The sequence below is a fragment of the Tachypleus tridentatus genome, chromosome 13 (assembly GCF_004210375.1).
Source record: "Tachypleus tridentatus isolate NWPU-2018 chromosome 13, ASM421037v1, whole genome shotgun sequence".
Lineage (NCBI taxonomy): Eukaryota > Metazoa > Arthropoda > Merostomata > Xiphosura > Limulidae > Tachypleus > Tachypleus tridentatus.
This window is the reverse complement of record NC_134837.1, coordinates 263,153,130-263,181,070: the sequence shown is the minus strand read 5'-3', so window position 1 is coordinate 263,181,070 and position 27,941 is coordinate 263,153,130. Positions and strand designations below refer to the sequence as shown.

Below are 27,941 nucleotides of genomic sequence, written 5' to 3'. Positions count from 1 at the left end.
CATCACCAATAACACTGTCTAACATTATGGACAAACCTGGGGACAGAACATGTTTAAAATGGTGCCGTTGTTGAGAGTCATTACGACGACAACAGAGTAAAATGTGGCTTATTGTGACCTGAGTTTTACACAAACAACACACTGGTGCATCAGAACAACTTCCTACTTCCGATTGTTATGGAAGAAGGACGGCCAAAGTCCAATATAGGGTTTTATTTGGAAAAGCTTGATTTTTTTTGCATTGCTCACTCCAAGTCAACTGCCAGCTGACACACAGCTGAGCCTTGATAACAGGACCATAGTCCATGTATGGCACAGGCACAGCGGTGATAGTGCCAGAGCAGATAGACTTAGCTGTGATGTCGGCAGTCTCGTTCCCGCGAATACCAATGTGGCCTTTGTATCCAGAAAAACTGGATAGAAGTACATGTTAAAGGGAAATGGGCCATTCGGTTTTTGAACATTGGGGAGAACAGGGTGTGAACCAACATTAAGTTATTCCAGGACCAGTAGCATACTGGAAGTTTGAGTACTGCTTAGCTTTTATGTAACCCAGGGTAAGAGAAATGATGTACAGTTCAGCAGTGAACACAGAAGCTACACGAGAACTATTTGCGTTAGTCTTCCCTAGTGTAAGATTACAAAGAAGCCAGCTAGTCTTCACTACCCATCTCCGACTCTTAGATTACTCAGGATACGACTGGAATTCTAGCCCGCGACTCGCAGAGCATGAGAAGAGCGCACTAATCACCTGTTCATGCCGGGTTAATATATTAAAGCGAAGGCAGTTAATCAATAGAATACCAATGCCAACTTTTTTCTTTTTTTTTAATTAGTGGTGTTTGAAAAATTAATGTGTTTTGATTGAAATTAGATACAAAACTGTATGGGGATCGGAAATTGGATGGCTCCTTCTCATGACCTTTCTCATGTCTTACCCAATCACTATGTCAAGTGTGTTGCTCTTTTATCATTAAATGTGGAAGCGTTTAATGAACAGATGGGCACATATAATGATGTTTATGTAAATAGAAGATGAAGGTTCCTACTCACCCCTTCATGATTTTCCTCAAGTCATCGTACGTCACTCTGTAAAGTTTTGTGTTTATTGATCAAGAAATGGAGAAACGTGAAAGGTTTGTTTGTTTGTTTTTGGAATTTAGAAAAAGCTACTCGAGGGCTATCTGTGCTAGCCGTCCCTAATTTAGCAGTGTAACACTAGAGGGAAGGCAGCTAGTCATCACCACCCACCGCCAACTCTTGGGCTACTTTTTTACCAACGAATAGTGGGATTGACCGTCACATTATACGCCCCCACGGCTGGGAGGGCGAGCATGTTTAGCGCGACGCGGGCGAACGTGAAAGGAAAAGTTATTCAATGATAGTTATTGTTTCACTCGACAATGGTGTTTGTAAATACTTGGCTGTTGTCGTTTATTGATTAAACAATGGTTTAAACAATGTATTACGTAACAATAATTAAAAAGTAATGCTTTTTTTCACAGTGTCTGCGGAAATGTTGTAAAGGAAGTGACGTAATCAAATTCTAAGAAGCGAAAGTACGAAGATAAAAACAGAAATTTTAAGCCAGAATGGAAGGAAAATTTTACATTGTTGTTGTAGGTTTAATTTCATAATTACCGTTCTGATGGTAGAAGAAAAATTAAAATATTCATTTGAAGACGGACGTATTAGAAACAATTAAGTGTTTCTCTATTGGAATAAATATTTTTTCTATATATTTTAGATACCATGAACAGTTAGAACGTAAACCACTATGCCACCACTTCATCTGAACCGTCATATGGCAAAAAATTACATGTGGTGGAGGATGTAAACAAGATACAACGACGAAGTCATTACACGTACATGTTCTGCCCTTATCGTTCTAATACAAAAAAACAACATTAAACGACATTTCGATTCCATGCTCGTGACATCCATAAAATTACTTCAATGTTGCGGTTCCCGTGTCTCCAATAAAGCTACCTTCCGTTCACACACTAAGTCTGCACATGGTGGTGGGTACAGGTAGCGACTTTTGTTCTCGGTAATTCAGGAAAAAGGCACTTTTATAACGACATTTGAGTGTCCACAACGGTCACAAAGATTTTTTTGTGCACACTGCAATTATTCAAGTAGTCACAAGAGCAACTTGGAACATCACAATCTGAAGCTTCATGGTATTCAAAACAAAGAAATAAAAGAAGGAGAAGAAGATGGGGAACATCATCCACTTCACTCTACTTCAATCACAGAAAGATGAGCAATGTCCAGAAGATAGAAATTCACACTTTAAACTGTCAATAAACTTTACACTAAATAAAGAATGGAAGTAGCCATAATCAAAACTGGAATATATACTGCCAACACAGAAGCTATTCAAACTATGCAATTATTCATGTGGTCACAACTTGAAGCTACATGGCATTTAAGACAAAGAAATAAAAACAAAGAAGAAGACGGGAACATCATTCACTTCAACTTCAGTCACCGAAAGATGAGCAATGTCCAGAAGATGATAGAAATTCACAAATTACAGTTCCAGCAAATTCGTCGAGAACTTCACCCTCAAACAACAATGGAAGTACCCAGATTTAAAACTGGAACCTACACAATCAACATAGAAACAATGAATTTTAGCAACATCCTTTTATCTACTAAAATACAAACTAGCTTCTATTACCAACCTTGTGTACCGAATAAAACGAATGAACTATATCCACAACCCGTCTCAATGAAACCAGTGAACTCCAAGAATGTAATAATTTCTTCAGGAGTTTCCGAGAGTAAAAACTTTAGTTTCAACAGTACATACAATACATTCCAAGTAACTTCTCGTGAAAAGAACATAATTAGTGAAACAACTGAACGTTGATCAGTCTCTTTACTATCTGAAGTCTTAACAGATGATCCGCAACTTTCTGATATATTTGTACGTGACAGCAAACATCATGTAGTTTATCTGCTATTCAGACATAAACACAACGAATGTCAGCACTTTATCACAGTTTTTGCCCAAGACAGGAATGGCATTACGTCCACTGTGTCTTGTGGTGTTATCAGATTCGATGTGTATGATGAAGACAATGATCAAAATTATCTTACTGAAGGTCACGTGCCCTCGTGTCATTAAACATTAGTAATGATTCGTACAAATTAGAGATTAGTAAGCTTGATTGTATTACTGACGATTTACACTGTACACTTATATGTATCGACAGCAAGACATCAGTCCTGAATCATTTGTGGTCATCTTTGGGTTCTTCTAATCTTTTTTTTTCGATAATTCTCCTGTTATTCCTGGTCAAGAGAGAGATAATTTGGTGAATACTATTTCTTCTTGTGCAGTTACAAATTCTAAAGCCCCTTGAAGAAACCCATCTCCAAGTGTTCCTAGAATACATAGATTGGTAGCTGGTTCTGCCACTACTGGGTTGTTTTCTGAATACATCGGAAATACAGAATGACCTCTTCCCCTGAAGATGAGAAGAGGATTCAAAAGAAGCTTGATGCCCATATGTTGACTGGGTTTATAACTGGGTTTATGTATATGAAGATTTGCAGATGATGTGATTTCTAAAAGTAAGACTTAAGAACGAACATGTGTGTGTACTGATTTTGTTAACCAAGTGTTTCTATTATTCGGTGTTGTAATAAAAACAAAACTCCTTTTTATACAGAGTCCATACCTGTAGTATTGGCAGATGTTGTGTGGGATAATGGAGTCGAGGGTGAAGTTATGAACTTCCCTAGTTCCCCTGTCCCTTTAGTATATTCTATTTGCCAGTTTGTTTAACATGTTCTGAAATAATTAAGATGGTGCAGTGGTTATCAGAGTGACATGACCTCTCACCTTCCGCATCCCAGGTGGATGATCTTGCTAAGTTTATCAAAGTAGCATGAAACGCATCTTTTGATAAATTGTTTACGCAGAGTATTCATGATGAAACCTTGTAGAATGGACGGCAACTGTCTATTGTGGAGACACAAGTGTGGAAGAAGACTTTCGAAACGACGTCCTCTACATTTGTGTCTCCACAACAAACAGTTGTCGTCCATTCTACAGAGGTTTCATTATAGTTTGAAACGTGTTCACAACTCCTCATTACCCAGATTAACGAAAAGCCAACTAATTATATTTGAAATATGTATTCTATTGACACCATTAATAATATGTGGTAGTGGCGTTTTAAGGAAGACTTTGTCTCCTTACTCAATCAAGCAGGCATTCAGCATTATCGAACCCGCTGCCTTATCCTACGAAGCAAGGAGACTTTAATAGCTTTGCTTTTTCTCAGGTAAGTTAATAAAGCAATAGATGTTTTTCACATTGATAGGCTTCAAACAAACAAAATTGTTTAGAGAAGAGGATCAGCTGTCCATGGACATTGCTGACATCTTCGACACGGGTTTTGCCTACTAGATCCAAATGTATTTGGACATATGGATTTAATATGACCTTGAACAGTCCTCGATTTTTCAATATCTAAAGATCTGATAAAACCCATTACCTTCGGTGAATGTTGGGCAGCTACCCAGTCCATATCACTTGATAAGTGTCTGGGAGCCGGATGGTTTCCTAATGAAATTCTTTTCTCACGTGTGGCATATAAGTAATTAGAATTCCTTTTGTTACTTTAATGACTGTCTGACACTAAGGTCCATGCTGCCTGTTACACAGGATGTGTTATTTACATTATTTTTTTACGTATTCCACCGACTCAGCAATTGTTTGTTCGTGATGTCCCATATCACTCGTTCATGTAGATGCAAAAATTGTGTCTAATGTTCGGTGTAGACGTTTCAGTACTGTTAGGCCTAATCTTGTTCTTAGCTCTCGAACGTGTTTAGTGCGGAGTAGAAGTATTCAACAAAATTGCCGGGATATTTCTCTCTGTGATAAAACCAAAGATATACGAATATCTACGAATGTGATATGTTTCGGAGAGGTATGGGTTTTAATGAATTTATACTTAACGGATCCCTTTGACATAACTCAGGATGTTCGTCAGGGATGACCACTATCACCTTCCTTGTGATAGAGTACCTGCTTTCTAGTTTGCATCACATTGTTAAAGGGTTGTCCACTATCACCTTATTTGTGATAGAGTACCTGTTTTCTAGTTTGCATCACGTTGTTTCGGTCTGTTATATTTCATTGCCTATTACAGTACTGTCAATATCTACAACCTTAAAGTGGTAGCTACTCTAGTACTGTCACAACTTTATAATGTATGTACACACTGTCCTTCTCTGTACAGAAATATAGATATAATAACCGTTAACACGAATATCGTTCTAGTATTTATAATATATGTAATGTGGCGTGACATATGGTCCTTCTCTATACATACATATAGGCACACTACCCATTTACTTGAATATCATTGCGTTACGTATATGTGATGTGGCGTGACAGATGGTCACTTCCTTATATACACAGACACATACCTGTAATAACTTAACATTACGATTATATAAACTAATACAATCTTCAACACATATCCACACAGGAATTATTATAATGCTAATGGTTACGTATATATAAAAAAACAGAACTAAGAATTCACATCAGTAAATCATTAACTTACAAAATGTTTTAAAAGACCGAATAATGTTGATAAACTTTTCATTAAAATTATGTGAAATGTTTGTTGTTTGACTTATTTTTCATGCATGTTCAGTAGAATGAAATACTATAGTAACACTACTTTCTATGTAAAATATGTTTGATTTTATTTTTAAGCACTCATTTAAATATAAATGTCTGATTACAACTTTCACATATCACCAGTAATAAACCTGTAGTTATGTGATGTAGGTTAGGAATGCGAACGATTAAACATTAAGATGTTACGAGATGTACAAAGTAATACAACTGGGATATATTTATATACGATATTCTCTTTGTACCTTAAACATGTATAGCATTTATCTTGTTACGTCAAATATTTAATGATTTAATCTGAAGCCTAGTTTCTAAATAAAGTAATATAAAGGCTTATAATACTGAAACCAGAGGTGCGCTACCCGTGTTGGGAACACAAATATCCCATTGGTTAACTTAAAACAAATATACTTAACCTGTTTATTTTTGTCAACACTGAATTTTATAGATCTTAATTATTTTGTAAATGTAATTACTTTTACGAGCTTACTGGACCTGCATGTGGTTTTTAATTTGAAAGATATAGTCTCTTGTAGGTGAACGCCCGACAATGATAACACGATTAAGAAAGAATTCTGAATCGGAAAACGTGAGAACGTTTCTGGTGAATCGGAACATGTGAGAACCTTTCTGTAAAGAAACAAGTTTGTTTTCCGGGTGTAAACAGACTGCGGCTACAGACGTAATCTATTCAGTATTGGCAAACACCTCAGAACGTGCATCAGTTAATTTATTACACTATTTTATGAAGTCATTCTCCACACAATAACTAATGTTGTAGTCAGTTTGGTATGACCAGATTGAAGACAAATTAGTCCTTGGTCAGCTTTATTATACACAATTCTTGATGATGTACCCACATAAGATACATTCATTTTCAAATGGTAGATGTTGTCATAATTACAAACACGATCTTCTAATTCTTGGTGACGAGAAACATCCTTCGAATAAAAATATTTTACAACAGCTACTATTAACATTTGTTGATAAACAGAACACAAAAGTTTCGACCTTCCTTGGTAATCTTCCGGTTAACCTTAAGTATTAATACCAGCACTTTGGAAATTCTCGATTTCACTTACTTTCGAGAAATAACAAAATATGGGAAAGGTAATATTATACAAATAAAAATAGTGTTGTTCATGTACAGAGTAACTGAAAGTTAAGACATGGAAATATTATGGTTGAAGTTCAACCCACAGACAGGTAACGTCAGAAGCTGAACAAAGTTGTACGTCGTCCTTATTGTATTTGTGTTGTATTCATGTTTTGAAGGAGCCGGTGACATGATAAAGTGTAGGATGTAGCTTTAGAAAGATTTAATTGGAGGTGGATTTAAAGTCATTTCTTTCCTACGCATTAGAAAACACTTTATCTTTACTAACTAACGGTTGTTGTTCTAACCAAACGTTAAATACCACTAATATTGTAGACATTTCTAAGGAGGATGAAAGTCCTTGCTACTGTAGTAATTATATGTAGTAATACTAGAATGATTAAGTCACATTTGAGTTTTGATTAGTAGCTCATGGATCTAGGGAAATAAGGTATTTAATAAAGTTGTGGTTTAACTACAATAATCAAGTGTGAAGAGGTACGTTAAATATTTGTAAAGTTTCAGGTAAATAAATGCAACGGAATACAAGGTTTAATTTATTAATTTTGAAAAACGATAAACAAACAATGTAACAAAGTGAACAATCTAACAAAATTCATGAAACAGGAACCAGACCAATACGTGCAGAGAATTTTATTCTGTCTTACTGCAAGTGCATGACGTACAACTGCAGGCTTCTCCTTCTAGAAAGTGAAAAAAGATTACATGTAAAACACAAATTGAAGTTTAAACAAGGGACAAAAACCTTTAGTAATAAGTTAAGAAATTATACACTATGAACGAACTAGTAAGATTCTACTTACCTGTACACTTACACTGACCCGTAGTTTCTGCTTTTTGCTGCACGTGGTGCACTTACAACCGTCTTCTTTACAACATGTGCACTTCTCGATACATGTGCATGTATGATATTGAAAGAGAAATGTGGCACAAATTAATTAGGTGTTATGATAGATTGAAGTTCACATTAATAGTTATGTGAGGAACGTTACTTTATGGTTCACGATAAGTCAAAGAATGAACACAGTTCAATCTTTGTGATGCACAGAACATTAACTCATAATGAAGTGTATATCGTGTAGTTTTGTTACGACACTTAAATACAAGTCATTAAGATAATAAATATTCTTTTAATAGGAGGTAAAATGGTTTAGTTGGGTTACAACTGGAAACGAACTGTTAAAATTGCTAATGAAAAGCTTCTATTATTTTTAGATTAATATGTTAGAAAATAGGTTTAACCTTCATGTTCCAATAACACATCATTTAGACAAAGGAGACAAGTTTAGTGTTAAACTTTCGAAATCGCTTTATTTCAGCGGTAAATTAGGGAGTCGGTGGGAAGGGAGAAACCCCGCAAAAGTGAGAGGATTATTATTGTTCCAACACAAGCTCTCTGAACAGCTGTTTGTAAATAACAGTTATATTTGATTAAAGGCATATGTAGCATGGTAATTCTATGTGTATAGTTTGATTTACCAAATAAACTGGCAGATATTTTTCACCACTGTCAACAACTTATCAAACTGTCATTTTTGTTAAATTTGGTATCATAAAAAACTACCTAGATATTAAGGTTATCTGTTACAGCCGTAGATACTTAGGGCTGGTGATGTTCTAAAGGCAGTTTAGGTAATATTTGATAACATATCTAGTTTCATGGATTGTAGTTTGATATAAAAAAGTTATTACAGTAAGGGATAACTGATGAGCATTTAACAAGTTATGTATTCAAGCTACTTTATTAACGGTAGGTTTAAGTACGAAATGGTATCAAAGGCCATTTAAACAATATCGTTAAACAGTTAAGAAGCTACATATGAATATTTAGATTTATACAACTCAAAGATATTCCCGGTAGTTATTTCTAGAGGGAGTAGAAAACACAAATTGGTGAAATAACAATGGTGTAAGTTTGCATTGAACACTTGTGACCATTTTAGTAATTTACGTGAATGAACGTTCTAAAAGACACCTTGCTTTATTTTTATCCAAAGAACTCACTGCAACCGAAGAAACCAATGAGTTTATAGTCCAACGGTCCTTTAATAGTCGATTTATTCATTACATCTTGAGATCATGTGCTATTCATTACCACAGAAAATATTCTTAACAAGTACAGAAGTGCGTCGTAATTGATGGAAGTTCTACCCATTTTTCTTCAAAACCTATTTCTTTTGTTTCAGATTTTGATCCCCAGAGGAATTCAGCTTAAACATCTTCAAATAGATAGTTAACGTTGATTGGAGCAAAAGTGCATGCAAACGGTTTCAGAGAGAAAGTTAAAGCCGTTCGCTGTCGTCCAATACAAACTGCCCTCAGTCGTTTATTGTATCTGCTCTTCCATATACCTCATATTCGAAGAGTGACATAAGATGCGAGAATCATCGACAGAGGGTGTTAGCAATAATGAGAGTTGTTTAGTGACGGCATAAATCTTTATACTCAAGTGTAACACTCATTATTGTCATTTGAGAAATCCTTTTCCAATGTTTCAAGTCGAATCATGTGGTCCATGGTGGAGCACTCTCGTTGGAACTCAGTGGGTGAGGAGGTTGATTCGAGAAACCACTAAAGACAAACAATAACCATCCTATAAAAGGTTTCAGAAACAATTCGTCAAAGTAATTTGACGTTTATTTCAAGGAATCATGGGTTCCTTCCCAGTCTTCGAGGGAGGTAGGACAATAGCCTGGCGCTAGGCATAACATTCTACTGCCAGATCAAGTTAAAAAACAAACAATCAGAAGAATAGCAAGAGGAGATAAATGGTGCAGCATGTTATAGTGTATATTAAGTCGAAACGATGTACTGCCAGTTTGAGTTCCATTAGTGCAAAAGGGACGATTGTAGTAAAAAAGAGAAATCAGCTCGATAGGAAAGAGGTGATCGCTCTATCAGATTCTTGATAGCCAAAAAGGTGAAAGAAGCAGGAGTGCTAGATATCCAGCACAAGCTTTCACCTAGAGTATCGGCGATGCTCCGGGTAGCAGCTACTTAGTTATCAGAGAGCAAGATCGAGAGGGACAGAATTACATTGTTCAATGACCTATCAATTCTTGTCTCTTGACACTGGAACTGGTGGTATAAGATAGGCCAGTTAACTGAATCCAATACTCTTTCTAGCATTGGCTTCTTACCTACTGGGTAAGTGCACGGGCATACTGGAATGCGATATGGTTCGAGAGCAGGATATCTATGGAAAATATCCCAGGCTCGTTTTTTGAGCCATCTGTGCCACGTGACAGCCAGGATCCCACCACGAAAGAGAATACAGTGGAAAACGTGTCTAGGTTTTAGGAATACATTTAGCAGCTGCTTGTATAATACAGTCAGTTACTGCTGCCACAAAGTCGTCAATTGACAGCCTGCAGACGATGGCAGCATCGATCAAGTTATGTGAAAGCAGTGTAAGAAGGCATGATCCAGCTTCCACTTGGGCTCGCAGGGCATCGACCACAGCTAGTCTCTCAAAATTATAGGGAAATAGTTTCTGCTTCCTTTGTTATTGTCAACCCTCAACGAGAAGTGAGAAAGTAATGAGTAGAAGCAAATTCAAAGATCTATAGCAGTACGGGACTGATTAGGTGCATGAAAATAAAATTAGGATTGAAAGAGAAATGTTGCTGTCAGAGAGCAAACCCTTCTATTAATATCAGTTCTTTCCCAGAAGGGAGGCTATCCATTACAGTTTGATAGGATTAAAAGGGAGACAGCAGCTGTTCAATGAAAGCATAAAGGTATGATTGATCCTAGGTCTCTTCAGGCGACAGGTGGAGAGAACAAAGTGATGTTATGACCTAAGGAAACATATTGTTACGGTCTCCAAGGGTGTGTCGAGTGGCAAAGACAGGGTGGGCACATTGTTCAATACATAGTGCCATACCTCCATGCATTCGTAAATCACACAGGCCGTCTTTTATCTACAAATAAAAAATTGCCGAAAGCTGACTGTAACGGCGGCAGAATTTAGAAGTGTTTCCTGTAAGGAGAGACAAACAGGATAGTAGGAAGCATTCAGAGTTTTGATGTAATCCAGATTCAAATGTAAACATCGACAGTTCCATTTTCATTTACGTGTAGAGGAATTGGGTGGAGAACCCTATCGTTTACGACCACGTTTTTTTTCCTTACTATCCTTATTCGAGGGAGGTATGTCGACCTCGATGGATCCTGCCCTGGGTCAACTAGATAGGTCTTTGCTGTTTGAAGGCGATTTCAATGACTCATCACGTGAGCAAATGATTCCTTTGCATCTTAAGGGGCAGATGCATCCGAGGGAAGACTTGTACCCACAACCAAAGGATGTGGATCTTGAGGTTTGGAATACATGTTAAATACAGAGAGGTGTCTGCACCCCCCAACTCTGGTACTTTGCTGACGGTAGCCCTAGTGGACCAGCCAATTGACTTAAGGGGGGGACCTCAGGTCGCTTGTCTACAGGAATTGAAAGAAAAAGTGGTGAGGATCCATTAGGATCCTCTCCTTCCCTTCACGGGTCGCCACGCACGGGAAATACGTGGGTGGATATTCAGATCCCCATCGGAGGTGAACTAAACCTTCCCTTGGAGGTCCCCTTACCAGGTAAAGGGGTCCATGCCGAGGGGAAATATTTGTGGAAGGTTCCTTGGGAAATGAATTACACATTGTTTCCCCCCCCCTTCTATTTACATCTCCAAAGCTTTGATTGTAGTTGTTACCACAATAACAAAAACGTTTGACGAATGATATTGGTTAGTTTTAAAGGGGACACCGCGCTATTTGACAATATTACCGATGTCACCCAAGGAATCGACTGGCAGTGTAGAAGTCTTGCCATCACTTTTTTCTCTGTGAAGGAATATTGTATCATGACACGTATAATTGGCATCTCTCCGGGTTGAAACATCTACTGTAAATGAAACGAATTAAACCAACATTAAATCTGATTAATTTCTGTTGTGAAGAAGGATGATTTGCATTCAAAATAAGCCTCGTTGTCAGTTTGAGAGAATGAATTTTTGGATCAAATAAAAGTGAATAAATTTGGAAGAGCAGGCAGCTGTATTAAAGCTGATGTTATGGACAGCACTGTTAAGTAGTGGTTTCTCAATAGTTACCAAAGAAGCAGTCTCTTTAGGCAGTTTTGTTTTTGAAGAATACATTAACTCGTGATCATTGGGTTGCGACTCAGACTAGCTGAATGTTTAGCACTTTTTGAAGGTGTTGTCCGAGAGATTACCATGCGAAATAAAGAACTAAGATAAACACTGCAAACATCTACGTTTGTTTTCCTTGCAATAACGTTTTAATACATTTGTTTTTCTCTTATAAAATTCATTGTTGAATGATGATGTATGAAGATAATTTAACGTGTGTGATATAGCAAATACTGTAGTAAAGACATTACAAAGCAAAAAACATTTCAAGAAAAGAAAGCTTTCCATATGGCAAAATTCACCGCTTCTGAAGCAGCCATTACTTCAACGTGCACCGTACAATTTACCTGCATTTTGTATAATGCAATACGTTTGACAAATTCTATGTTCCAGCACTATCGCTTTCTCTGCCCATTAATAGAAGCTCTTGTGAAAGCAAAGTCAGGTTTGTATGCGTATTAACATTTTGTGTTCGTTCTTTTTGGAGGATATGCCTTTAGATCAAATATCGCAATACCCCGTGAAAATTGTGTCAAATTACTAAATTCGACCGAACATCGGGACAGACCCCTCAAATTGGGACGCATGGTTAGCTTATTTTTAAAGAGTGTTCCTCTATTATTGCTGTTACAATGATTGGTTGAAATTTAACATTATTGAAAACTATTAAATAACGGTAACAACACAGTTAATTTATTTTAACGTGGGTAGCTGGTAGTAACCGATAGCTCTGAGAATTCAAATAGGTTTGTTCTTTTCGAGCAGAATAGTGGACGTGCACAAGGTAAGGGGGTTTATTACCATTTGTAGAGAGGTAAAAATAGTAACACCATTTAAAAACAAAGTAATTAAAAACCCAACGGAACATTAAAAGATTATAAACCATAAGTATTAGAATATGAATAACTTCTGGTAGTTAGGTAAATGATATAAATAACTGTCCGAATATCAGGAAAACATTGTATACACCTTTACACTGACGACTTCTTTCAGTTTTTTAGTTTTTTGTTGCACGAAATGCACTTTCATCCGTCTTCCTTGCCACACGTGCACTCTTTGATACTCGTGCAAATTTAATCTTCAAGGAAAAGAATGACAAGTGTAGCATAAGTTAGGTACGAATGTTTCATTTCTTTTAGTTCTAGTACTAGAAGTAGGTCATTTAAATGAAACGTTACCTTGGTATCAATATTTAATAGTAATACACATGTAAACACCTGTTAATATATTGTATATTAAATACATATTACCCTGATAATTACTACACCTTTATATCATGATTTTGTTACAAAAATTAAGGTTTGAAATAAGTTTCGTGTAATAAAACATTAAATATATTGGGAAGTGGAAAGTGTAGTTTTAGGTTTTCTAATCAAGTTTCAGTGTTCAGTCAAAACAAATTGTTAAGTGTGGCTTAAATTTCAATAAAATATTATTGCTAGTGTTTTAAATAGAGATATTAGGGCCACTCATTGTAAGTAAGTGAGTTAATTGTTAAAGTGTTTTTAGAAACACTAAAAAACCTATTTATATCCAAAGATTCATATTAAAATTCATAACCTTAGATATATAAAATACCTTTAAATAAACTTCACCTAACTATTTGTTTATTACTACATTACTCTTACCTCATAAGAACACTTTACACTCATTATCTAAACCAAACTAATCTGATATAAACATTAATAACATTTATTATTCAAATCAACTTCCACATGTACTTTCAGCTCTCACTACTTCTCTGTAACACTACTTAATACAACCTCGTTTCCAAATACTTTAGATGTACATCTTAATCTATCAATCATAACATAAAAGAAATAAAAACATACCTCCACATTTACACACTGCGTCTGTCATTATTAATAACTATAAAATGTTACTACCTCCCTCTCAAACTATAATTCCCGTCTCTTTTTGCTGTGGTTGAAGTTTTTATTTGAATCGTGTTAACGATTCTTGTGCAAAATGTCCAATAACGTACCGTGTGTTATTTCTAGCCAATCATGATGAACAAACATGTCCTAATTACAATAAACAGTAACATATCTAAATATTTCATATAACCGGTCTAAACTTGTAACATATAGTTCAGTACTAGTTCACTGTAATGTCTACAATTGGTGATAAAAACACACGTAACTACACGTCTTTAGGTATATCGGTTTCTAATATTTTTTCCAGTTTCTGGTGTTTAAACCTAAATATAATACTAATACCTCATGTCAACCTCATCGGTGATAAGAGTGTTGGCTCTAAACGCTAAAAATCGGATTTGAATACAAACAAACCAAAAACACAATATAATAACTAATACACAAAATTAACAGTTACCATGTAAGTGTCATGTGATGTTAATAAAGTGTTAAAAATCTCACGTCAGATTTATAATTTAATTTATTAACAAAAATACAGTTACCAAGATCCAATCAATTGATTGCATAAGGATGGTCTATGATGTAAGAAAAGCTCTATTGTTAATGACATAAATATTTGATGCATAAAGCTGGTTAATATATAGTGTAACTAGTTTATTAAAATCATTCTTTGATTTTCTTTACTCATACCAGTTTGTCTCTTTGAATTTCGCGCAAAGCTACTTGAGGGCTATTGCGCTAGCCGACGTAATTTTGCAGTGTAACACTAGAGGAATGGCAGCTAGTCATCACCATCCACCATGTTCGGTGCGGCCGAACCCGTTACCCACAGACTACGAGTTGAACGCCTTAACCCATCTGGCTATGCCGGATCATGCTCAGACCACTAAATTATTGTAATTTCAAGCTGTTGACTTTATCGGCTGTAATAAATATTGGTGGACGTGTCATTGAACACTTTTAATATCCAAACGTCTCCTTAGCTGGATCACTCAACCCACACACTTTCCAGTTTATCACAAAAATTGCGAGTTCTTAAAAACTAAAGTTTGGGGTTTGAGTTCTCTTGTGCCCAGGTTTGTACTTATATCAAACAGACCAACCGTTCTCATTTCTGTTTATGAAAGAGGACTGCCACTTCCTCTGTTTTTTATCAGAATCATTGGTTTAGGTGTTTCTCTTTATTTAAACATTTAGAACAAACTCTGGTCATGTTATGTCCGATAGTTGTACTTTGAAGAACAGAAAGGAAACGCAGGTAACGCCCAGTATTTGTGTCCACATATGGACGTAGTTTCACCAGATCACCTAATGTTGTTGATTTGGTCACATATACAAAGTCTGATGTAGTTAGGGAGGATTTAGACATTTTTGTGTCTTTTATGTTCTGTGTCTGTGACAAATAACACTACTAATACCGTACTAATAACACTACTAATAACATTACTCGTTCCATACTAATACATGTTTTACATGATAATAGAATTGCTCAATCATTGTTGGTACAAGTTGGTATAGTTTTGTTTTTGTAAAAATTATAAAATTTATCTGCACCTTAACAAAAGTTCGAGATGAATGTAAGTGACAATTCGTGGAAGGCTTTTACTTTCATCTTGGATAATCGCTTGTGTATTACAGAAATCACATTGTCCAGTGTTCCCACTTTTCCTACTATGTTTTCTAAACCTAATCTGTCATTGAGCTGTTTGAAATGAAACAACATGACGAGCGCTAGAACACCTAACAGTAATCACTGAATAGATTCAGATAAACTTCACAAATATAAAAGGTCATTTAGTTACACAACGTTTTAACAAACTCTATGGCTTTAAAATGTACTGCACCAAACAGCACATTGTTGGACTATGCACATGATTTGAGATGGTTTGGTGATTTGGTGGACAGAGTAGTCTTCCCAAATCAAGATTCCAGCAACCACGAAAGAACGTTCTCATGCTGCTAAGAAGTCTAGAGGTGTCCTCTTCCTTGGATCAAAATATCATTTTTGTAATGTTTCTGCTGGTTAGTCTTAAGAATTCATTAAAGTATTATATTTTTAACATTAGCAAAACTGGTGCCTGTAAGTAAAATATGAAAGCAAGATTTGAATACTTCAACCATGTAGTTTAGGTCTTGAAACAACGCAGATGTTTTACGACATGTGATTATGACGCAATATTATTGAAAAATAATCAGAAGACATCAAGAACAATGAATAAAGTACAGATAATTTAATTATGACTAAAAATATTTGATATCGTGAAATGTTTAACTATCGTGGAACTACGTCTATAACATAACCATCAAACAGGTGAAAACTGTATGGCATCTAATTATTAGACGCTTAACAGTATTGATTTCACTATCTGACCAAATATTTGCTTAGAAGTCTTGAATAAGAGAAACAATTGTCCACTTTACACTTTAAGTAAAAAGTAGCTTTATACTTCCTCTAAGTAAATGTTTCGTTTCTTTCTCTAATAGGTCGAAGCCAATCATTATCAACATGGGAGGTGTTTTTTATTTGTTCTTATTATGATCATAATATATTTTGTAAAGATAAGTTAGTAATGTACATTATTCCCAAAGTGTGGTCCAGATTTTCCACTTCATAATCAGGATACAATTTCTCAGTAGAATTCACTGACAATTAACAGTCCATTGATGAGTGTAACTTGCGCCTCTGATGTGTTGAGAGTCTGGATCTCATATAATTTATTTGATAGTTTGTGATGAACTATACCGTTTTTATAGCTTCAACATATTTTAGTGTTTGCAATAAATTTAATGTAAAAAAAATTGCTAAAAACGGTAAATAAATAAATTAGACAGAAGAAATAAGTAAATGAATTTCTTCAATGAAAATCTTACGTTGTTATTGTAGGTTTAATTTCATAATTATAGTTTAGATGGTGTTTGTATGAAAGAAGATAAATAAAATATTTATCTAATATATCTCAAGACAGTTTTATTAGAAACAATTCACTGTTTTTCTACAGGGATAAACTTTTTTGTTTGAATTTTTTAGATACCATGAACAGTCAGAACGTGGAGCACCATACAACAGATTCATCAGTGAATTCACACATCTGAACAATGATATGGTAAAAACTTGCATGTGGTTGAGGATGTAAAAAAAGATACAACCACGAAGTCACAACACGTGCGTGTTCTGTCCTTATCGTTATGATATAAAAAACAACTTTAAACGATATTTCTCTTCCAAGCTTGTTACATCCATACAATTACTTGAATGTTCCATTGTGTGTTCCATTACTATTAATTACTTCCTACCAACGTTTCACAAGCTTCTGAATGTCACTTCAATAAAATTCTTGGGGTGTGGAGGAAAAGCATGTAGAGGTGGTAGTTTGATATCATTATATGTTCCAATCTCTTTTCCATCAAGATAGTTCTGCAAACTTCGAACTACATGATAATCAGATGGGGCCAGGTCTGGAGAATAAGGAGGATGTGGAAGTTTTTTCCCAGTCTAACTCTTCAATCTCTACACGTGTGATCCTTCCTGTATGGGGCCGTGCATTACCCTGGTGTAACACAACATCTTAACATCTTAATCTGATCAAAGCAGGCCTCTTTTCTTTCAGTGCAAAATTGAAGCGCTCTAAAAGTTGAGAATAGCAGTCTGGTGTAATTGTAACATTGAGTGTCAGCAACTCAAAGTTGATCACATCAACAATATCCCACCAAACGCTTAACAAGACTTTCCTAGAGTGGAGGCCCATATTGAGCTCTGCTATAGCCAGTTTACTTGCACTGAGCCATTGTGAGCAGCGCTTAACATTTTTATATAATGTCTATTTCTCATCTCCAGTCCCTAACGTGTCAAAAAAAGGTAAGTTACGTTCACTAGAGTGCAGAGAAGTGCAAAGGTCCACTTTTGCTATTCGGTTGGCTTCTGCCAAATCATGGAAACCTCCAAACAAACCTTCAACATTTTCTTTCATTGAGAGACTTCGCACCATAAACACCTTGAATGTTTAATGTATTTTCTGCTGCACTATTGCTATTTTCTTAACTCATAAAACATTATGTACGTAATGTGCTTCTTAGACACATCAATATTCATAATTGTTCATTTGATTAATGATCTGAAAAAGTGAGGTTGGGTTACTTTGTTTTATTTGTCACACGTTTTTATACACGTCCTATTACATACTTTAGTTATTAAAGCCTTATACAAAGATACAAATGATGATGCACTTTCTGTATTAAATTTTCGGACAATACTTTTGGGATGACCTGACATATTAGCAAAGAAAGATAATAAACGTTTTTCTTGACGTTTTCCAAAACTGTAAAATATGACACAATGTTTTTTTTTTCTTTTTCTCTTTAATATGTAAATTAGTATGATGTTAACTTAATGAGAAACTTTAACCGTGTAAATTAAGTACAATAAACCTAATTAATTTTGTTTTGCAAATTGTTTTATGCTAACCTTCACCATGTTAAGTTATTATCTTTGTATAATAAAATCTCCAACTCTTTTGCAATTCTTGACCAGAATACTAAAGAGCTATATTTAAATAATTCGAAAGTATTTTAATAAACCAAATGACACCAGAATTAAATTAGTTTTACCGTATTACTTTTGATACATGGCCAAGCGTGTTAAGGCGTGCGGCTCGTAATCTGAGGGCCGCGGGTTTGCATCCCCGTCGCGCCAAACATGCTCGCCCTCCCAGCCATGGGGGGGCGTTATAATGTGACAGTCAATCCAACTATTTGTTGGTAAGAGAGAAGCCCAAGAGTTGGAGGTGGGCGGTGATGACTAGCTGCGTTCCCTCTAGTCTTACACTGCTAAATTAGGGACGGCTAGCACAGATAGCCCTCGAATAGCTGTGTGCGAAATCAAAAACAAACAAACAAACAAAATTACTTTTAATATTATTGATGTAAGAACCAGATAGTTACTTTGTAAGGAGTTTAATACATACATGAATATTTTCAGATGATTTGATTTCGAAAGGTAAGATGTAAGAACCAAGAGGTGTGTGTGTGTGTGTGTACTGATTTTGTTAGGTTAGCGTTACTGCTACTCGGTGTGGTTATAAAAACAAGTCTCCTTTTTCTGTGTGCGAGGAATTTGGTAAATTGTTTTTTTTTACTAAATTTATATTTCTTCTGTTGCGCAAATTGCTTTAATAGTCTTAACTCAGTAGACTTCAGAGTGGTCGTTATGGCCACTACCACTCGCCCCTACGCGACCAGGCAGCTTTCCGTGAGTTTTATTGTACCGCCAATCTCTTTAACACTGGCAGTCATTGATTCGGTATATAAATTATTGAGGTAAATAGGTGTGGAATGTCTCCCACACTTTGGTAATGAACATAACATGGTGACGTTATATCATCTGGTATTGCACAAATTTTATGCAATAGTGGTAACTCAAACTTCCATAGTCCCTGTAGAACCGGTCAGACAGAATATAAAATGGACAACTATGAATGAATGAACTATACTTCAATGGTTTCGATACTAGTGGAGCAAAATACTTTGGCTTGTAAATTGAAATTCTAAATTCTAAAGTGAATGAGTAGGCTTAAGTGGAGAGTTGACAAAATGAAGAGAACTAAACAGTAAAACATTTCATGATGACGAGAAATCCAACTGAGGGAAAATTATACAGTCATGTGAAAAGTTAGGACACCCCCCACATTTATTCCCACTTAAAATGGTGTATCACACCAAGTACACATAATTATAATATCGTTGCTCAACATTTTGAATGAGGCTTGCCCTATTTGAACCTGAGACATTTAGCTTGGTGCGCTCCTTCCTGTCGAAATGTTCGCTCGCGTCACTTTCTCGCTGTGGGTTTTGTGTGGATTAGTGTGTCGTTCTTTGCCGTGCCAGTTCCGGGTGTATGTGTTGTATTTATTATCGTGTGCTGTATTGTGTTCGGCCGTGACTCTTGGTCGAGTGTCGCGCGATTATTTTTTTTGTGTGTGTATGCATGCATGTGTCTGAACTCGTTGGTCAGTATGGCTTTGGTCCTCCGGCCATACTCTGTTCGGCTGTGATCTATCCGCTTTGTGGTGCCCGTGGCCTAGCTACCTTCGGCGATCATTGACGCCTTGAATGCTGCTGTTGGGAGTAACAACACAATGTTTGCAACATTTTGGAAATGGGCGGTATGTGGTGACGTTTGCGTCGGCCGCCCGTGCGCGTCGCTTGCTGGACCAGGGGTACTTTCCCTATGGGGACCAGCGTGTGTCCGTGGAGTGGGCCCCATTCGAAATGCCCCATGACGTCGTCAAGGGCGTGTTGATGGCGTATGGGACTATGAGGAAAATAGAGTTTGAGGCGCAGTAGTCGCCTCTTCAGGTGTGTACGGGGACCTGGCGGGTGTGTATGGACATGCAGACGCCAGTCCCAAACTTTCTTAAGTTGTGGCACAGAGGACCATTTGGTGGCTGACTGCCTGACCCCGCAGTATGGGTTATGTCAGACTTTCGGACATGAGGACAGTGCATGCACTGTTAAGTGTGTGGTGGTGGCCACGCGCCCTTGCGGTGCCCGAGGCATGCGGCTACAGATGCCTTAGTGGTTGCTCGGCCGCCACCGACACCTACGCCCCGTAAGACCAGAGCAAAATGGGTAGAGGCAGCAGCGACACCTACTGGGTCGACTGCAGTGCCTGTGGGTGGGGTCTCCGAGGGGGCACCTGTCCCAGAGGCTGTGGCGTCCGGGGAGGCCGTGGCAGGGTCTTCTGAGGAAGGCCAGGTCCCGACCACCCAGTTCAAGGTGCCTGGGTCTTTGGGGAAAATGGGTGGTGATCATGGTCCTGTTGGGGTGGAGGGGGCCTCTGAGGAGGCTTCGGTCCCTCCTTCAGGCCCGGGTCTGGACAGGGACCCATTGGGGATCCTGTGGCGTCGCGAGGCTTTGTGTGGGCTCAGGCCTCCCTGTCGGGTGGAGTGAGGATTAGGGGTAGTGTGGGCGCCCAATATCCACCCGCCTCTGTAACTGCTGGGGAGGGATCCTCTGAGGAGGTTCCTGCCCCCCTGTTTGGGATGGGTCAGTGAGGGTGGCCAGAGACTCTGAGGAGATCCTGGCTCCTGCTGCTGGTGATGCTGCAGGTGGGGGCTCTGAGGGGCACTTGGCAATGGCCTTAGTATCTGCAGACGTGCCAGCTCTTCCCCTATGGCACCAACCCCGACTCTGGATGAGCTGCTGTCACCAGGCTCGTTCCTGAGTCTCTTATACTTCCCCGCTCTTCCCTGTCTCTCGGGGTTGAGTTAGGATATTGGGGAGGTGCATGGGCCTTGCAACCCTGATGTGTTACCAGACTTCGGTCAGGAAGTTTCTCGCGTGCAGCGGCAGTGGTCGGATGTCGGCAACCACTGCTGCATCGAGGGGGTTGGGTCAGGTAGCCTCAAGAGGCCTTCGCCTTCGTCATCAAAGCAGTAGCGTTGCTAAGTCATTCCCTCTGTGTGGATGATGGGTTTTCCTGCATCACATTGAACATCTTTGGGATGCGTAGCATTGCTAAGCAATTCTAAGCATTCTCCCTGTTCAACCACTTTGCAGTTGACGTGATTTTCTTGCAGGAGACCCACTTTGCCTCTCAGAGAGACCACTTTTCGTTCTCTTCCCGATACCCTGTCTGTTCCTTCTGGTCGTTTGACACTACCCGTTCGCGTGGGGTGGGGATCCTTTTTCACCCGCATTTTCTTGGGACCATCCTCACGTCACATAGTGATGCTGAGGGGCAAGTAGTGTACGTTGCTGTTTTCATTGGGGGTCGTAAGATTCGGCTTGTCAATGTCTATGCACCTGTCGAGCACGGGGAGCAGAATGCCTTCTTGGGCTTGGACAGGTTAATGGTCACACAGGCTGATATCGTCCTTGGGGGATTTCAACTGTTTTTTGGATCCTCATCTCGACAAGATTGGGGTGATCCTAGTAATGGTGATCTGAGTACGCAGTCCCTGTGTGCAGTGCTGTCGAATTTCACTTTTTGTGATGTCTGGTGCACACTGCATGGGTCTGCTTTTGTGTCTACCTGGACCAGTTGTGACATTTCATTTCACTTTTACCAGTTCTATATGACACCTGGCCTGTGGCAGAGCCTCAGCGAGGGTGATGTTCATTAGGTTGGGACATCTACTTTTCTGTGTCTCATCTTTGGGTGTTTCTTGCCACATTCCGGGATCTTGTCCCCGTTTGTCGGGGCCCTGGTGTGTGGAGATCAACGTCTCCCTCCTTGCCGAGGTTTGGATGGGAGACGCTTTGCTTGCCCTTGTTCTGGGACTGTTCTGTTGAATCTGTCACTGGGTCATGGTGGGCGGGTCTCAAGGAAGCCTGTGCCTGTTTGCTGAGGAAAGCAAACATGCGGGTTTTGAGTGCCCGCTGGCAGGCTTTACATGGCAAGCAGGACATCTTGACTGTCTTGCTTCGTGGCAGACCATCGGATGGCTGAGTTCTTTTGAACATTGGAGGCACTACGTAAGGATATAGATTTGGATTATTCCAAGCTGTTCCAAGTGGCGAGCATCTCTGGTCTGATTGAGTCACTCGATCCTAGTGCTGCTACCAGGGTTCCACTGTGCAAAGCACGGGAGATGGCGAAGACCCACCACGTCTCCAATCTGGTATTGGAGAACAGTCGTACGTCATCTGACATCTCTGACATTCTGGACGCGTGCCACGACTATTATCGCAGTTTGTTTTTGGCCTCGCCCGTGGACGAGGGACTGTGGGGGGGACATTACGCAGTTTTTGCCCTCCCTCGATCCTTCTTTTCACGACCATCTGATGAAACCTGTCTCCTTGGGTGAGTGTTGGTCAGCCATTCGGTCCATGCTGCTTGGAAAGTGTCCTGGGCTAGATGGATTGCCAGTGGAGTTTTACAGCTACTGTCGATGGACCCTCCTTCGTCCGAATATTTAACGACTGTCTGGCTGTGGGGTCTCTGCCACCAGGAACGCTGGATGGGCTAATTACGCTTATTTGTAAGGATCCCAGCCAGTCTGAAGACCTTTCCTCGTGGCTCCCCATTTCTCTCTTGAACATAGACACAAAGATCATCTCTGAGGTCCCCTGTGCCCGTTTTGGTGTGGTCATGCCTTCCTTGGTCTGCTGCACTCAGCCATGTGGCATTTTGGGGCATGAGTAACCAACAAAATCTGGTGGTTCTCAGGGACCTGTTTTATTACATCTTGGAACGGGATATCCCTGTAGTCTTTGTGTCTCTGGATCAGAGCAAAGCTTTTGATCGAGTTCACCATGGATTTCTGTGGTTCGTTCTGGAGAGGTGTGGCCTCCATCCAGTTTTCGTCCACTTCGTACCTAACGTCCTCCTTTCCTATCTTGCAGGTGGTTTCTCAAAGCTGCCCGTTGTCCCCAACACTCTATGTGTTGGTTATTGAGTGCCTGCTCTCTTACCTGTTCCACTTGATCTCGGTGCATGGTCTCTGGCTGCCAGGGGTTCGTGCGTGACGTATGTCGCGCATGCAGACTATGTGAACCTGTTCCTCGAGAACTTACCATACTTAGGTTCGGCAGTGGCCATCGTCTATCGTTATTATCGGGCCAGTGCAGCCCAGCTAAATGTCCAAGTCTCGTGCGATGGGCTTTGGCAAATGGGCCTTGTCTGCCGACTCCCCATTTGGTCTTGATTGGACCTCTCCCCGATCACCTGTTTCGGGGTTCGTTTTTCCGCAGGCCCTGGGGCTCCTTGGGAGGGGATGGTTCATCGTTTTGATTCGGCCATGCATGATTACCACTACTGCCCTGCCAACATGTTTGACAAGGCGGAGGTGGTGCAATGGAGGATTCTCCCCTTGGTTTGGTACCTGGGGGCCGTCCTTCGTCTGAATGGCTGCATGGTTTGGTCCATCAAGCTCGTTGTCTATGCCTTCCTGTGGGGCGGCAAGCCTGAGGCGATGTGTCGCGGCACTCCTCGACTCTGCCGCCTCGTAGGCGAGGTCTGGGCATCCCATGTGTCTGGACCCAGTGTCTTTCTCTTTTTCTGTCTCTCTCCTTTCGTTGTCTGTCCACGGAGTATCACCCCTGTTGCCATCTCATGCGATTCTTTGTTGACACAGGGCGCAGGCTCTTTGGTATTCCTTTGAGCCTGCAGACTCCTCTGTGTTTTGACCCTCCACCTTGGTATCTCGACGCCGCGTTACAGTGGTGTCGTGCAATGTCTGCCGTGGTACCGACGGTCTCCCGGTCTCTCTACCGCCTGCTGGTCCCTGCTTGTACCCACAGGATTAAGTACTACCATCTGGCTCTACTGTGGGACGTTGTCTTGGGCCGCGTTGCACTGCGCCATGTTGATCATTACCTCCAGGCTTTCAACTGGTGCGTGGTGCATAACATCCTGCCAGTAACGGACTGCTCCTACCTGTGGAACTCTTGTCTAACTGAGTTGTGTCCAGTGTGTCATGTCCAGTTGGAGTCTGTCTTGCACAGGTTGGTTCTCTGTCCGACATCGGCGGAGATCAGGGAAAGAGTTGTGGGCCTTTTTCGAGTCCCATCCCTCTCGGCAGAGACCATCCTATACCATGTACCTGTCCCAAGCCACCTGACCTTTACCTTCCACTTACCATCTTTAATTACATCATCTGGTTTGCTCGGAACAATCTTGTCTTCGAGTAGGTTCCGGTGTCGTACTTTTCGATACTGGGTAGGGCCAGGTATCGGCTGTTGCTCCGTCTTGAGGCGGATTACCAGCGCCTGGGTTCTGGGACGTTTTACCAACTCTGGCGCCCGGACGTCTCGCCCCTTTATGCGTTGGTGGGGGATTATGTTGAGATCGACTTCTGAGCCGCCCTGCCTCCACTCTCGCTTGTCCTTTTTTGTTTCTAATTACTGTTGTATATATATTACTGTTTTTCCATTGTATATGTCTCATGTTTTTACCTTTCTTATTGTTTTTCTTTACTGTCATGTTTTCTTGTATCGACTACTGTTGTAAATAAATTTTAAATTCGCACCTTAGGTTGTGGTCGAGGTCTCCTTCCTGGAAATCAATCTCGTCGATGAAGCCCTTTGAGAGAGAGTATCCGATGGAGAAGAAGACAGATAGTACCTGTTGCTATACCAATCAAAAGTATAGTAAATTACAGTAATGTGTTGTAACTGTATCAAGCTGCTGGTGTGGTATCTCTTAGCTCTTTACATTTCAACCACATCTACGTGAAGATATCTTCGAGACAGTAGAAGCTGAACCTTCTCTTCACGTGCAACCCGGCTCGCTGGCCCTTTTTGCAGCTTGTACCGACCACATCACAAGGTAATTTATTACCACCATTTTACTTTAGTAAGTGTTCCTCTAGTGCTATTAGAAAGTTTCGAAATTCTGTGCCTAGTTCACTTCATCTGCGTGTTGGGTGAAGAGAAACAAGAGTTTGACCACCCCGGGTTTCTTTGTCCCCCTTCGGGAAGGAAATAATTCAACCCAAATACCTACCAAGAAATACAGGGAGAGCCGCGCGAACCGTTAAACCGTGTTGATGTCTTTGCAATTATGCCGTTTAAGATACAAGGACCAACCACGCTAGTTATCCCACCGATCTCGCTGGTAATCGTCTACAGTGTACTGCCGCACCTTACGCCGCTACAATTAGCCCCTTTCATCCCACAAGCCAAGTCGGGCAGAATTCTTACTCAGCCTTCTACACTGTTAACATTGGAACACTGAAATAAAGTCAGTCGTTTCCCCCACTAAAGGTTCTGTCAGTCTTTTCTCTGTGTTCCTCAGGGGCGTCTACCCAACCATAAAATATTAAACAAGCCAACGAATGTCAAATCCAGACCAAGATACACGCTGTACGTCGAATATTTTCCAGACACACTAACCTGCTCACTTATTTCATGAAGATAGTGACAACCTCAAATTCCAGTGCTGAATGGATTTGATGTAACGGGTATTACTATCACCCGTTTCACTTCAGTACCGAACGCCGTAATCGCCGATGCGCAAACTTGTTAACTAATAAATTGTCCAGACAACATGGACAATCAATGGACGACGTTTATCAGTCAACCACTGAAATACCGTTAAACCCAGAACCAGCCAGGAAAACGCACCAAAGCAGATTCATGCAATTCAACATCGCTAGACATATCCTGCACCATGGTGTCTGGCAATCATGAAATGTCCAGACAGACATGCTGGTTTCCAGTACACACATTTGATCACGTCTGGTGCACTTAGGGTTCGATTTTACGAACTGTTCTTTACTCCGACAACACGTTCTTGACGACGTCATTGACAGCAAGGCCGCATGCACCAGAAAGCAGCTGGATTGCAGCCCAACAGAGTACAGCCAGATGGCTGTAGTTATACCAACCTTCAATGTAGTAACTCTCACATAAAAGCAGAACACTGTTCAACTACACACAAGTTACACAACCTTCGACCAAATTTCACGGACTTAATAGTACACGCTACAGCACACGGTTCAAATAAACCCAAACTCCCGTATCGGGCACAGTGAATGACTGAAACAAACAACTGTAACTGCCTATATGAGCTCTCCAACATGGACAGAGACATGAAGTTATTTCTAGAGTGTGTTGTGAGGGATGATTTTGTATTTATTTACAACAAAAAAGGACAGTACATGAAATGTTCGTAAAAACAGCATGAAGTATGAATTACAAAAAGGAATGTTAAATATACAAAGCAAAAAACGTGAAAGAAATGCAAAACAAAAATAATACAACATATACCAAGTAAAACAACGAAATACAAAGTGAAAGTAAATATACAAACCAGAATGAATAGCAAAAACAAAACTACGTGCCAGTTCAAAGCGTGGAGATAGCTACCAACATAATGCAGAACGAAATATCCCCAAATAACGTCCCATGGCAGAGCAGGGTGGTGTTGGTCTATCCTGTCGGGACCAGCAGACAGTGGAGGGAACGGGAGTCCATCGGAACGTCGGCTGACATGGCACGACATCGTCGTAGCAGTATCAACCTACCAGTAAGGAGGGTGCAGAGGAAGAACAGCCCCAGGTACCAAACCAATGGCAGTATCCTCACCACCTCTGTCCTGTCAAACAGGTTTACAGGGCAGTAGCAGTAATTGTGCACTACTGTACTACCCCCTCCCATGCAACCTTGGCACCCACGAGAAAACGAACCCCAAAGCAAGTGACCAGGTAGGGGGACCAATCCAGACTAAATAGGGAGTCAGCAGTCGAGGCCTATGTGCCAAAACCCCGTGCATGAAACTTGGAAAAATTGAGCTGAGTAGCACTAGCCCGAGAATAATGGACAATGGCCAGAATCGAACCTAAAGATATTACGTTCTCTAGGAACAGGTTCACAACCTATGCATGCGCGACTTAAGTCACGCTCGTACCCCCTGGCATCTGGAGGTCACGCACCGAGACCGAGTGATACAAATTGGAGAGAAGGCACTCAATCACCAACTTTTTAAGCGAGGGGTCAACGGGCAGCCCTTGTAAACTCCCTATAAAGATAGGAAAAGAAGACATCAAATATCCATTAAAGAAGAGATTACTCAAAGCAGTTGCATAGAAGGCTTGCACATACTAGACAATCGGGCCCTACCTCACCAGAATGAACTATAAAAAGCTATGTTGAAGTCGATCATTGGGATATCCCAATCTGTGATGTACTGGAACAGGTCCCTGAGAAGCACCAGATTTTGTTGGATACTCCTGCCTCAAACGCCACATGGCTGAGTGCAGCAGACCAAGGAAGGCATGACCGCACCCAAACGAGGACCCTGGACCTTAGAAATGATCTTCGCATCCACGTTCAGGAGAGAAATGGGGTGCTACGAGGAAAGATCTTCAGACTGGCTGGTATCCTTACAGATAAGTTTAATTAGCCCATCCAGTGTTCCTAGTGGCAGAGACCCCGCAGCCAGACAGTCGTTAAAAAGTTGGACGAAGGAAGGTCCGACGACATCCCACACGTGGCTGTAAAATTCCTCCTGTAGTCCATCTGGCCCAGGACACTTACCAAGCGGCATGGACCAAATGGCCGACCAACACCCACCCAAGGAGACTGGTTGCACCATCTGGCCGTGAAAGGAAGAGTCGATGGAGGGAAAAAACCGAGTAATGTCATCCCACAACCCCTCGTCCACGGGCGAGGCCGAAAACAAACGGTGATAAGAGTCG

General features: G+C 40.1%; 2 long non-coding RNA genes across 5 annotated transcripts in view; one reads left to right on the top strand and one right to left on the bottom strand.

The window, feature by feature from the left end:
* LOC143239736 (uncharacterized) overlaps nucleotides 1–27,941 on the top strand; it is a 570,827-nt gene that overhangs the window by 519,667 nt on the left and 23,219 nt on the right. The gene's annotated exons all lie outside the window — the stretch shown is intronic.
* On the bottom strand, nucleotides 7,312–7,838 carry LOC143240062 (uncharacterized). Its single transcript, XR_013021544.1, has 2 exons — nucleotides 7,592–7,838; nucleotides 7,312–7,471 (listed from the first exon to the last, which is right to left on the bottom strand). It is a non-coding gene; the product is annotated as an uncharacterized LOC143240062 (long non-coding RNA).